Genomic DNA, 13202 nt, shown 5'->3' on the forward strand with positions numbered 1-13202 from the left:
AAAGTTGCTTAATAAGTTATTAATGGCTAGAAAAAAAGTGTTTTCTTTCAGGCATTCCCTCAGTCTTAAATATTATCATTATGTTGATCAATTAGCTCAAAGTCTGTCCTTGGACTGGGAGGAAGGGGGTTAATGATGATGGATGAGCAAGGGACTGTTATCGTCTATGTTTGCACAGCACAACTGGGCCACAAATAGTGATTGGGAACTCTGGATGCTAGCATAGCACAGTTTATAACAAACAGCAGCTAATGTGGATTTAAAAAGTCAAAGCACTACAGATACATCTCTTCTCTTCAAGAGAATGTTCATGCTACATTATTTGGAGTAATACATCAACCCCATTTAAAAGGGTAGGGACATTAAGAGCTCAATCCAATGTCTACTGAAGTGAACTGGAGTCTTTTCAGGGAGTTTAATGGTCTTTGGAGGAGGTCTTAAATAAATTCAGGTTAATGAGATGTACCACAATCAATTTTAAGGCAATTTTTTTTGAGATAAAGAATGATATCAAACAAACATAATGATTAGTATTACTTCGGTCTAGTCAACTTAAAAAAGAAAGTAATCTTCAGTGGTGAACGCCTGTCATTTATTAATTCTTGTACTTATTACCCTGTCTATCCACTTACAACAATCACAACCATAACTCCCAGGCATCTAACAAAGGTGGTCAATAAACACAGTGTAAGAGCCCACACAATCTAGTTTCCCCCCAAATTTATACTGCTCTTTTTAAAGAGTTCTTTATTACGTACTGAGGTTAAAAGTAACCTTGAATCTTTAAAATAGTATCTATCACCTATATTCTCATGTGATGGATGATTTTATCTGGAGAGCTAATTTATAAATGTAAGTGGATAGGTAGAGAGAGAAAGTGTAAGAATGCCACAGTGGAGAGAAATGAAACAATCTGTTGCCCCTCACATTATATCTCATCTACCCTGAATCATGAAAATTAATATCCTTTCCAAAAGTTTTGTTTATAACAAATCTGATATTTTTGTTAGGTCCAATCCCTTTTTGCTAAATCCTTAGCTTCAATGACATCTGAGAGTGGTAAACTCCACAGTCTGATTACACATTCCCAAACTTTTCAATCTCTCATCACATATGAGTTTTTCCCAGCCCTTAATCATTCTCATCTCCCTTCACCGAACCCCTACTAATTCTGCAGTATCCCTTCTGAGATGGGGTAACCAGTACTGCACACACCATTCCAGAAGAGGCTGCACCATTGTTTTTATATAATAGCATTATACTATTCTCTATTCAATTCCTTTAGCAGCTTACCATCTTGTTTGTTTTACTGAATACAGCCGCACACTGACAAGAGGACTTCATTGAGCTGTTTCCACTATCAGCCTGGCCCCTTTCCTGAGTTTATACTGATTTTAATTTAGAATCCTATGAGGTGAAAGGGTAGTTTAAACCTTTCCCTTCATGCATTTATTGGTACAGAATTTCATTTGCCATTGTGTTGCCCACTCACCTAGCTCAGTTAGATCTCTGAAGTTCTCTGTGGTCTTGACCTACCTGAACAACTTTTTGTCATCTCCAAATTTTTCTGCATCACTACTCACCCTCCTTCCAGATCATTAATATATCATAGGCGACCTAGTATGGAGTCTTACCAAATCCTGCTGTTAACCTTTTGCCATGATTAAAATTTTCTATTTATTTCTACTCTTTGTATCCTCTTTCTTCCTGTTTTTGATCTATGACAATATTTTGCCTTCTTTTGATCTTACCCCATAACTACTTAGTTTCTTAAAATATGCAGTTGTAAAGAGAAGACAGAATCAAAACGATACCAAGGCCTAACGGAAGACTGGTGAGGTCAATGACACCAGAGAAACAAGGGCGTGATGAGTTCGGTTTTGGTTACATTAAGTTTAGGTTGACAATACGCCATCCAAGGAAGAGATATCAGAGAAAGAATAAGTGATGCAGCATTGAATAAAGAGAGACAGATCAGAAAGGGAAAAGAAGGTTCAGAGTTGCTGGTGTAGAGATGGTCAATGAGGTCATGTGAGTAGGTGATGTCACGTAGAAACACAGATTTGAGGGGAAAAGAGGCATGGATCAAACATAAAGCCCTGGGAAACACTCTTGCTAAGACGGACAGAGTAGGAGTAAGACACATCTAAGGCACACTGAAAAACCACCAGAATGGTAGGAGAACCAACAGAGGACAGGAATCATGAAAGTCTGAAGGAAACTGTGCATATGCTCCAGAAGTCAGAGAATTCTTGCAAGCAATATCTGTTGGACCACACATGCAGCCTTGCCTTCCTTGTGCTTTCAACTGAAGTCATACAGGGCAGAGCAGACCAACTGCCCCTCGAGTTCCTTCTCTACTGTGAATCCAGTAAAGATCTGAAGCAGAGGGGAAGGAAGGCAGATAGTGGAATACAGATAGGGACCACACATCTCAAAGAACCTCCAGTTACTATAAGGTAAGAAACCTCTTCTTCTTTGAGAGCTGGTCCCTATGTATATTCCACTGTGGGTGACTGACAAACAGGAGGAGGGGGCGAGGATGCGGACGGCAGAGCCATTTGGAGAACTGCTGTCCCAAAGGATGAGCCAGTGAAGGAGTTCTGCACTAGAGCATAATGTCTCATGAATGTATGGACAGAACTCGACATCGCTATTCTGCAAACGTCAAGTAAAGTGATGCCATTTAGGCTGCTTGTGCTTTTGTAAAATGAGCCTTCACTCCATTAGGAGGAAGAAAATGCAACTACTGGTAACTGAGAAGGATACAGCCCAAGATCTACTTACAAATCTTCTGGGAAAATACAGCTTGACCTCAGACTCATTCTGCTATAGTGAGAAACAATCTAGGCAATTTTCTACTTGGTTTTGTCCTTTCCAAGCAGATGGCAAAAGCATGTTGTCCACTGAAGGAGCAAAGTCTCTTCTCTTCTTCAAATGTATGCTGTTTCAGAAAATACACTGGTAAGTGGATTGATTAGTTCATGTGAAACTCCAAAATTACTTAGGGAGCGAATTTTGGACAAAGGAGACTTTGTCCTTTTAGAATAGAGTGTACGATGGATCCGCCATTATCGCTCCCAGATCATCCGTGCTTCTGGCTGAGGTAATGGTCACAAGAAATGCAATTTCATTGATAACTGAGACATGGAACATGGTTCGAACGGAAGCTTAATGAGTGCCAAAAGTGCAAGATTTGAGTCCCAGTGAAGGGTAGGTTTCCTTACCGGTGGGCTCTTTAAGAATCTGGTAGTCAATGGATGAGTGAAAATTGAATAATCATCTGATAGTGCATGGCATGCACTGACTGCTGCCAGGTGACTATGTAGAACTGAGTGAAAGCCCAGCTGTTTTGAGTGAAAGATTGTAGACCAAAATGAGGGGAATATCACTGATGCAGGAGATACACGCTTCAGCTTTGCTCAGATGGAATGTTCTAATGTTGATGCCTAACCAAATACCAAGACATGAGATGAAGCGCTCTGGAGTTGGGATGTTTGATCTTCCCTTTCTCTTGGTCAAGAGATGAGGAAAGGACTAGATGGTGAGCAGAGGAGGAGATGAGAGTAATAGGAGATTTGGGAACCAAAAGTATCTGGGACTCACACCCAGTCCTGATGAATTTTCCGTAAGGGAGGAAAGGCATAGCTCAGATGGTCTGAGAGTGATGGAATGCATCAGCTGAGAATGTAGTCCTAGACGGTATATGTTGCTTATCTTGTTCATTTCGGAGATGAACAGATGCCAGTTTGGGGGTTCCCACTGAGCTGTTTGCTACTGAATCATGCAACTTCCACTTATGATCAATAGCACAATGCGCTGAGAGTGTCCACCAACACATTCTGAGTTCCTGACAGATATACTGCCAACAGGGTGATTTGATTCCTGATACACCAATTCCACAGGGTGACCATTTCGACACAGAGGGGGGACTGATCTCTCTCATCGCCCTGTGATGCAAAAGATGGTTGTCATGTTGTCTGACATTATGAAGACATGGTGGGACTGGATGACATGTAGAAAAACCTTGCAAGCTTCTTGGACTCCCGCAGTTCCAGAAAGCTGATATGTATCCTGGTCTCTCAGAGTGTCCAAGTGCTCTGTGCCATACAGTTGTCCCCAGCCGTAGAGAGGCATCTGTAACAATTATCTTGTTTTGCAAAGATGGTAGGAAGGGGATGCCCACAAATACCTGATGTGAATATACTCACCACATCAGAGCAGACATTACTCTCCAAGGAATTGTTAACTATGGTGTTCATGATGTGTTTGGTTGCTGACTACACTCTCTGGAACCATGCCTGAAGTCAACATAGATTGAGTCTGGCAAATGGGTTAGTTAAGTACATGAAGCCATGTACCCCAGGAGGGAAAGACAAGTTCTGATTAAAGCTCAATGATTGTGTTTAACCTGCTCTATTAGGTTGTTCGTGGCATGAAACCTGCCTCCTGGTATATTAGTTTGTGCCATGACTGAATGTAGGGTAGCCCCTATGATTCCTACAGTCTGTCAGAGTGAGGACAGACTTTCCAGGTTCACACTGACTCATAGGGAAGAAAGTAGATGAAGCATTAAAGAGGTTGACTCATAGGCTTCTTGATGTGTCTTTGTGACCAGCTTGGCTTAATAGTGAAATCCTTGCTGATCATAAACACAAAAAAGAAGCTTACAAGAAGTGGAAGATTGGACAAATGACCAGGGAGGAGTATAAAAATATTGCTCAGGCATGCAGGAGTTAAATCAGGAAGGCCAAATCACACTTGGAGTTGCAGCTAGCAAGGGATTTTAAGAGTAACAAGAAGGGTTTCTCCAGGTATGTTAGCAATAAGAAGAAGGTCAGGGAACGTGTGGGCCCCTTACTGAATGGGGGAGGCAACCTAGTGATGAGGATGTGGAAAAAACTAATGTACTCAATGCTTTTTTTGCCTGTCTTCAGGAACAAGGTCAGCTCCCAGACTACTGCACTGGGCAGCACAGTATGGGGAGGAGGTGACCAGCCCTCTGTGGAGAAAGAAGTGGTTCAGGACTATTTAGAAAAGCTGGACAAGCTCAAGTCTGTGGGGCCGGATGCACTGCATCTGAGGGTGCTAAAGGAGTTGGTGGATGTGATTGCAAAGCCATTGGCTATGTCAGGGTTCCTTCCCCACTCTGAACTCTAGGGTACAGATGTGGGGACCTGCATGAAAGACCCCCTAAGCTTATTTCTACCAGCTTAGGTTAAAACTTCCCCAAGACACAAGTTTTTGCCCTTGGATTAGTTAAACGCTGCCACCACCAAGTGATTTAACACACCATCAGGGAAAGGACCACTTGGAGTTCCTATTTCCCCAAAATATCCCCCCAGGCCCTTACACCCCCTTTCCTGGGGAGGCTTGAGAATAAACAAGATGAGCACAACCCAGCCTAGGATTTTTAAGACTCAAAAAACCCAATCAGATTCTTAAAAAACAGAACTTTATTAGAAGAACAAAAAAAGGTAAGAGAACAACTCTAAGATAATCTTACACACAGTCAGATTTAAAACACAGAGAATCCCTCTAGGCAAAACCTTAAATTACAAAAAAGACACAAAAACAGGAATACCCATTTCCTCCTGCAGAGCGAATTTTACAAGCCAAAACAAAGAAAACCTAAAGCATTTTCTAGCTAGATTACTTACTAACTTTACAGGAGTTGGATGGCTTGCATCCTTGATCTGTTCCCGGCAAAGGTATCACACAGACAGACCAAAGCCTTTCCCCCTGCCCCTCCAGATTTGAAAGAATCTTGTCCCCTCATTGGTCATTTTGGGTCAGGTGTCAGCCAGGTTACCTGAGCTTCTTAACCCTTTACAGGTAAAAGGACTTTGCCTCTGGCCAGGAAGGATTTTATAGCACTGTATACAGAAGGGCGGTTACCCTTCCCTTTATATTTATGACACGCCATTATCTTTGAAAACTCATGGCGACTGGGGGAGGTCGTGGATGACTGAAAAAAGGCTAATGTAGTGCCCATCTTTAAAAAAGGAAGGAGGAGGATCCAGGGAACTACAGGCCAGTCAGCCTCACCTCAGTCCCTGGAAAAACCATGGAGGAGGTCCTCAAGGAATCCCTTTTGAAGCACTTTGAGGAGAAGAAAGTGATCAGGAACAGTCAGCATGGATTCATCAAGGGCAAGTCATGCCTGACTAACCTAACTGCCTTCTATGATGAGATAACTGACTCTGTGGATGAGGGGAAAGCAGTGGACGTGTTATTCCTTGACTTTAGCAAAGCCTTTGATACGGTCTCCCACGGTATTCTTGCCAGCAAGTTAAAGAAGTATGGGCTGGATGAATGGACTATAAGGTGGACAGAAAGCTGGCTAGATCATTGGCCTCAACGGGTAGTGATCAATGGTTCCACGTCTAGTTGGCAGCCGGAATCAAGCGGAGTGCCCCAAGGGTTGGTCCTGGGGACGGTTTTGTTCAGTATCTTCATTAATGATCTGGAAGATGGCGTGGACTGCACCCTCTGCAAGTATGCAGATGACACTAAACTGGGAGGAGTGGTGGATACACTGAAGGGTAGGAATAGGATACAGAGGGACCTAGATAAATTAGAGGATTGGGCCAAAAGAAATCTGATGAGGTTCAACAAGGACAAGTGCAGAGTCCTGCACTTAGGACGGAAGAATCCCATGCACCGTTACAGACTAGGGACCGAGTGGCTAGGCAGCAGTTCTGCAGAAAAGAACCTAGGGGTTACAGTGGACGAGAAGCTGGCTATGAGTCAACAGTATGCCCTTGTTGCCAGGAGGGCTAACAGCATTTTGGGCTGTATAAGTAGCAGCATAGCCAGCAGATCGGGGGACCATTGATCATCCCCCTCTATTCAGCATTGGTGAGGCCTCATCTGGAGTACTGTGTCCAGTTTTGGGCCCCACACTACAAGAAGGATGTGGAAAAATTGGAAAACGTCCAGCGGAAGGCAACAAAAATGATTAGGGGGCTGGAGCACATGATTTATGGAGGAGAGGCTGAGGGAACTGGGATTATTTAGTCTGCAGAAGAGAAGAATGAGGGGGGAATTTGATAGCTGCTTTCAACTACCTGAAAGGGGGTTCCAAGGAGGATGGATCTAGAGTGTTCTCAGTGGTAGCAGATGACAGAACAAGGAGTAAGAGTCTCAAGTTGCAGTGGGGGAGGTTTAGGTTGGATATTAGGAAAATCTTTTTCACTAGGAGGGTGGTGAAGCACTGGAATGGGTTACCTAGGGAGGTGGTGGAATCTCCTTCCTTAGAGGTTTTTAAGGTCAGGCTTGACAAAGCCCTGGCTGGGATGATTTAGTTGGGGATGGTCCTGCTTTGAGCAAGGGGTTGGACTAGATGACCTCCCGAGGTCCCTTTCAACCCTGATATTCTATGATTCTATGAATGAAAACCCAATTGTAGAGATACGTAAAACCAGTGAAGCTGTTCCACCTAGAAAAAGCTGCTACTGCCAGAAAGACATTGTTAAAAACCCTGGGGGCAATGGTGAGGCCAAATGGGAGCACCCTGTACTGAAAGTGGTCGGGGCCAACTATGAATGAGAAAACGCCTGTGGGCGGCGTGAATATCCACGTGAAAGTAAGTGGCCTTCATATCAAGAGCTGTAAACCATACATCTTTTTCCAAGGATGCAAGAATGATCATGAGAATAAAGCAATTGAGATTGTGGAGACTGAGGATAGGTCTCCAACCTCCCTACATTTTGGGGACTAGGAAGTATATAGAGTAAAAACCTTTCCCTTGCTGTTGAGGTGTATGTGCTCTATTGCTCCTTGCTGGAGGAGGGTTCCACTTCCTGCCTGAGAATCCCCTTGTGAGAATGGTCCCTGAAAAGGGATGGAGGATTTGGAGGAGATAGGCAAGTAAACTCGATCGCATAGCCATAATAGATTATATCTAATACCCACTTGTCCATTGTTACAGCATTCCAGTTGTGGAAACAGAGTGCTAAATGACCCCCAAATGGTATATGGGGGGGGGGTCGAGTAGTGGTGGCATCATAAGTGGTCTGCAGCTATTGAACGCCCATCAAAAATATCTTTTTGCCAGGAGACTGACTGACTGACTGGACCCTCCAGACTGAAGCCCAAACCCCACTGTCCCTGGGAAGGTGGGGGGAACTCACCTTGCTCTTCCAGCATTGTGCCTCACCTGTCTCAAGAAGCTGCGCGGGGCGCCATCCCCTGCTGGCAGCTTTAGCCACCAACACCAAAGTGGCACATCCAGGAGCAACAGGGAGCGGGGGGGGAGGGGGGGGCTGCTGCTTTGCCCCCCTCTGCCATCAACACCCAGGAGGCTGCCATGGATGCAAGAAAAATCACCAGTGGCTGCACGTGGCCACAATGGCTGCATTTGAGAAAGGTTGATTTATACTGTTAGTAGCTGAGTAAAAGTCACATACTATACAACACTGTAGAAGGAACTGGATGCTTTCATGAAATATTTGCTTATTGACTTTAAAAGTCCTAATGCAAGGTTGGAAGAAACCAGAAACATCTGATGGTGCATATTCTAAGAATAGCTGCTAGTTTAGACTGTGAAAGGTGCTAAGTGAAAGCTGTAATTATTAGCAAGTAGCATGCAGAAATTAACCACCTACTTAAAAGTAATTTTTAGCTGCTACCACAATTCTGGACTGAAAGATAAGCATGCAGAGGCTAAGGGCATGTCTACATGGGCTTTCGGACTATAGGGTGTGAATGGCAGTGCACACTAAAGGCCAGTGCTATATCTCCTCAGTGCAGATGCTGTGGGCATGAATTAAAAGGTTCCTAGTTCACATTAAAGTGGTCCTCTTCAAACAAGACTACATTAATGTGAACTAAGAACCTTTTAGTTCATACCTGCAGCATCCACACTGGGGAAGTTACAGTGCAGCTCTTTGGTGCATACTGCTATTCACACCCGCATAGTCTGAACTGCAGGGCAGTGTAGACAAGTCCGAGCTTAAAAGAACTCTCACAGTTCAGTTTCTGGTATTCATTGTCTGGAGTCAGGTCAGAACCATGCTAGCAATGAGTCCTGAATGATAGGGGCAAGCCAGTGTAGCTTTTGGAAATGGTTTTCTTTTGAACTAACAGATAGTAAAACAATGGTGGGAGACAGCATGGTTTTATATGGAGAAGCTTGACACTGTTAACAAGTAAGTATTCCTGTAACTAATAAACCATTAATAGAATTATAGGAACCTAAAAAAGACAGACTAATGTACTACGAGAGTATACACATGTTGTGTTCTAGATATGTTTTTAATATTTTAAATTCCAGAAGAGATTGGAAATCTATATTTAAGAATGTATGTAAAGGATGAACTCTTTGTTAGCTGCTGAACAGAATACTTTATTCAAGGCAAACCACTGATCTAATTACCCAAGCACCTCAATCCATTATGAGCTAATTCAGTCTGACATCCACAAATAAAGGAGTGAAAACATCTTTGTACCCCAGGAGCAAGAGAAGAGAAGCTGTCTTTTAATCCAACTAAGATAGAAATCATTGTAAGAGGGAAAAATTACTATGCTAAAATCAGTGAGGCAAGTTTAAACAAGCCATTCATAAAAGGTTGACAAGTCACCTGACTTGGTAGGAGTTTCTCAAAGAAGAAATGGAGAACTACAGTTTGAAAATGGATGAGCTCAAAAACAAAATGGTGGTTTTGTGTTGCAGGTTCTCTTGCCCCACCCTGGAGAGAATGCCTTCAAGTTCTTGACTCCCTGTCCAAGATGGATGTTTGAGTTTTGCTAAGATTGCTATCATATGATCTCTTTATAATAAAACATATTGGCAGTGTGAACGAATCCAATTATGTTTTCTGTACTTACTTTTATTTTCATGCTTCCTTTAATGTATTTAGTGGCTTTGTAATTAACGTGAATAAATCCTATATTAATGAAACAGAGGAAATTATAAGGGAATTCAGTCTTCACGTACCTCTCAAAAGAATAATAGCACAGCGTATTAATTGAAGACCGGTACTGTACTTTCTGTTTCCTTAGTTGGGATACACTAAAAAGTGTTTGAGCAGCAGCATTATCAGATAAAGAGTTCTTCTGATTAACATACAAGATAAATCAGTGAGTTTCCACCTCTGCAGTGTAACCTTGGAAATCTATTCAAAGTTTGAGGTTGCCTGATAACAGTGAACACTGAAGATGTGAGGTGGTGGCAATGGGGAGACAAATCTGTGACAACTGCAAATAGAAAGAAGGGAGAGAAACTGAAAAAGAGCTACCAACATTTAGGGCAGTTATTTATTTAGATAGAACCATGAGTGAGTTATGGTGTTCAACCACTTGTGAGTAAAACTCTCTTTCCTGAACTCATGGCAATTAGAACAACAAATTCCATATTCTCAAGCGCTGTGTCTGTCTATATTAGAGTCAGTATAAGGGTGAGTTAGTTATAAACCCTTTCACATATTTCTGCTGTGCTGTGTTTCTATGATTTTAACATAAGAACAGCCATACTGAGTGAGACCATTGGTCCATCTAGCCCAGGGGTCGGCAACCTATGGCATGCGTGCCAAAGACAGCACGTGAGCCCATTTTTAATGGCACGCTGCTGCCTGCCGGGGTCCGGAGTTTCTCAGCTCAGTGCAGACAGAGAGAGGAAGAGAATGGCCAGAACCAGGGAGAAGGTAGGTACTCACTGTATGTGGGCAGGGCCGGGACCCCAGATCGGCAGTGGGCTGAGCGGGTCCGGCAGCTGGGATCCCGGCTGGCAGGAGCCGGCGGATGGAACCCCTGAGCGGCAGTGGCCCCTTGCCAGCCAGGATCCCGGCTGCCGGCCCCTTGCCAGCCGGGGTCCCGGCCGCCGGCCCCGCTCAGCCCGCTGCTGGCCTAGGTGAACGGAACCCCATACCAGCAGCGGGCTGAGCGCGCTGGCAGCGTAAGATCAACATTTTAATTTAATTTTAAATGAAGCTTCTTAAACATTTTGAAAACCTTGTTTATTTTACAATACAACAATAGGTTAGTAATATAATATATAGACTTATAGAGAGAGAGACCTTCTAAAAAACATTAAAAATGTATTACCGGCACATGAAACCTTAAATTAAAGTGAATAAATGAAGACTCGGCACACCACTTCTGAAAGGTTGCCGACCCCAATCTAGCACAATATCCTGTCTTCTGAAAGTGGCCCATGCCAGGTGCTTCAGAAGGAATGAAAAGAACTTGCAAATCACCAATTGATCAATCTCCTGTCATCCACTCCCAGCTTCTGGCAACAGGAGGAAAAACTGTACCTTTTTACATCATATTAATGCACAAGTTAATGTAATTAAGATAGCAATTTTACTTCCACTAGGGTAAGATAGATAATGCAACACTACCATATAATGGCTGTTAAAAAGCAGTTTTCAAAACTGCCACAGTGGTAGCCTCCTCATCAGAAGAAAGTGATTCCCCACAGGGTTATCTTTGCTTTTATTTAGAGAATGTGTACCACAAATTAAGTTTTTAAAATAGGTTTTACAGCAGTCTATTGTCACAGCTGGATAATATAATTAACCCTTTTAAGGTATCTTGAAAAAAACTGCCGCTCTTTGGCCTTTCACCATGGTTGTTTTCTGACAGTCAATCTACAGGAAATGCTCCTTTCTCAAGATGCAGAACTAAATATATTTGTTACTATATGTCACAGTTGGAAAGGTAACTTGGATGCTTGAGAAAAATAAGGTACATCACCCTGAAACATTACACAAAATACCAGCCTTATGTGGTGAGTTAAGTAACCTTTATAAAAGAGATGAATTGGAAAGGGCTCAGAGGAAAGCAACACTTGGAAAGAGCTCTGTTCTCTCCACCCTCTCCTCTCTCCTTCATCTATGTGCTAAGAGTGCTTTTTCACTTCCACACAACTGGGGTGGCTCTGTCTTTTCCCTCTCTTCCTACTGAGTGCTCTGGCCTTCCTAGTTGTCTCTTCTCTCTTTCCCCTATTCTGATCTTTTTAGTAACTGCAGTCAGGAGGCAGGGAAATGGCTGACATGGAGATCTGATCACCAGGGTATCTGCAGGAGGGGAACAGGAGGATATGGACTGTACAGGAATGAACTCCTCTGGGTCATTGAGGAGAGAGTGGCCAGGCCAGCATCACTTGCTTCCTCACTACCTCCCACTAATGGGAATGAGGAAAGGGTTCCCCACAGCAGGGAGGACATGGTTCGCATCCATACATTGCAGACAAGTCACTGGTTCTCATTAGGCATTGAGGACTGAATAAGGAGTAATGCACTGAACAATAAAACAAGTTGCAAGGGGAGGCTGTGAAATTTATCAGCACTGGAAATATTCAAATCTAACAGACACTCACCTGTTTAACATGGCTTATGAATATTTAAACAAGTGATGCTATGATGCAGGGGAAGTGACCAGACTATCCCTACAGGCACATTCCAATTCTAAATCTTTGTGTTATTCTCTGGAGGAAAAGTCACCTCTTTTTGAACTGTCAGAATTAGTAGGCACTTCAACCAAATAGAGCACATCTTTTGCTCTCGGTTCTTTTGTTTTTCTGAAATAATTAATACTTGGCAGCGTTGCTACCTAATTTCTTCTGCACAATAAAATGGTCAACGCAAGACAAGGCTAGTTAAGTATACAAAGAAATACAGCACTACTAAAAATAAACATCATTACTTCTTAATGGCAAAGAACTCCAACAATTTGAAAAAGTTACGCTAAACTCTTACCAATGAACAAGTTAGTGATGTTTGCTAAGTGACATGGTGTCTTAGAGACCTTTGATATATGGTTACTTTTTACCGTATGACCAACTGTTACTAAAGGTATTGTTAATATAGACTACAGTGTATGAATGACAAATATTTAAGTTAATATACTTAGCTTGGAAACAGAAAAAACAATGCTACATAACCATAATTTCTACAGTATACTGTATACTCACTTAACCCCTGTCAATTTTTGTATCTAAAAACTTACAGAAAAAAATGGCTACTAACCTTTCTGTAACTGTTGTTCGAGATGTGTCGCTCATGTCCATTCCCACGTAGGTGGGTGTGTGCCGTGTGCACAGTTGCCGGAAGGTTTTTCCCTCAGTGGTATCTGTTGGGTCGGCTCCGGCCCGCATGGCACTGTATATAGGGGCCTGCCACCCCCTCAGTTCTTTCTTGCTAGCTAACTACAATAGACCGGTAGGAGGGCGGGTTTGGGAATGGACATGAGCAATA

The 13202-nt window shown here is 42.8% G+C and overlaps 1 protein-coding gene across 8 annotated transcripts in view; it reads right to left on the reverse strand.

The window, feature by feature from the left end:
- The window catches only part of TTC7B (tetratricopeptide repeat domain 7B), a 322836-nt gene that overhangs the window by 59073 nt on the left and 250561 nt on the right, over positions 1 to 13202 (reverse strand). The gene's annotated exons all lie outside the window — the stretch shown is intronic.

This window comes from Chelonia mydas, chromosome 6, assembly GCF_015237465.2.
Source record: "Chelonia mydas isolate rCheMyd1 chromosome 6, rCheMyd1.pri.v2, whole genome shotgun sequence".
Lineage (NCBI taxonomy): Eukaryota > Metazoa > Chordata > Testudines > Cheloniidae > Chelonia > Chelonia mydas.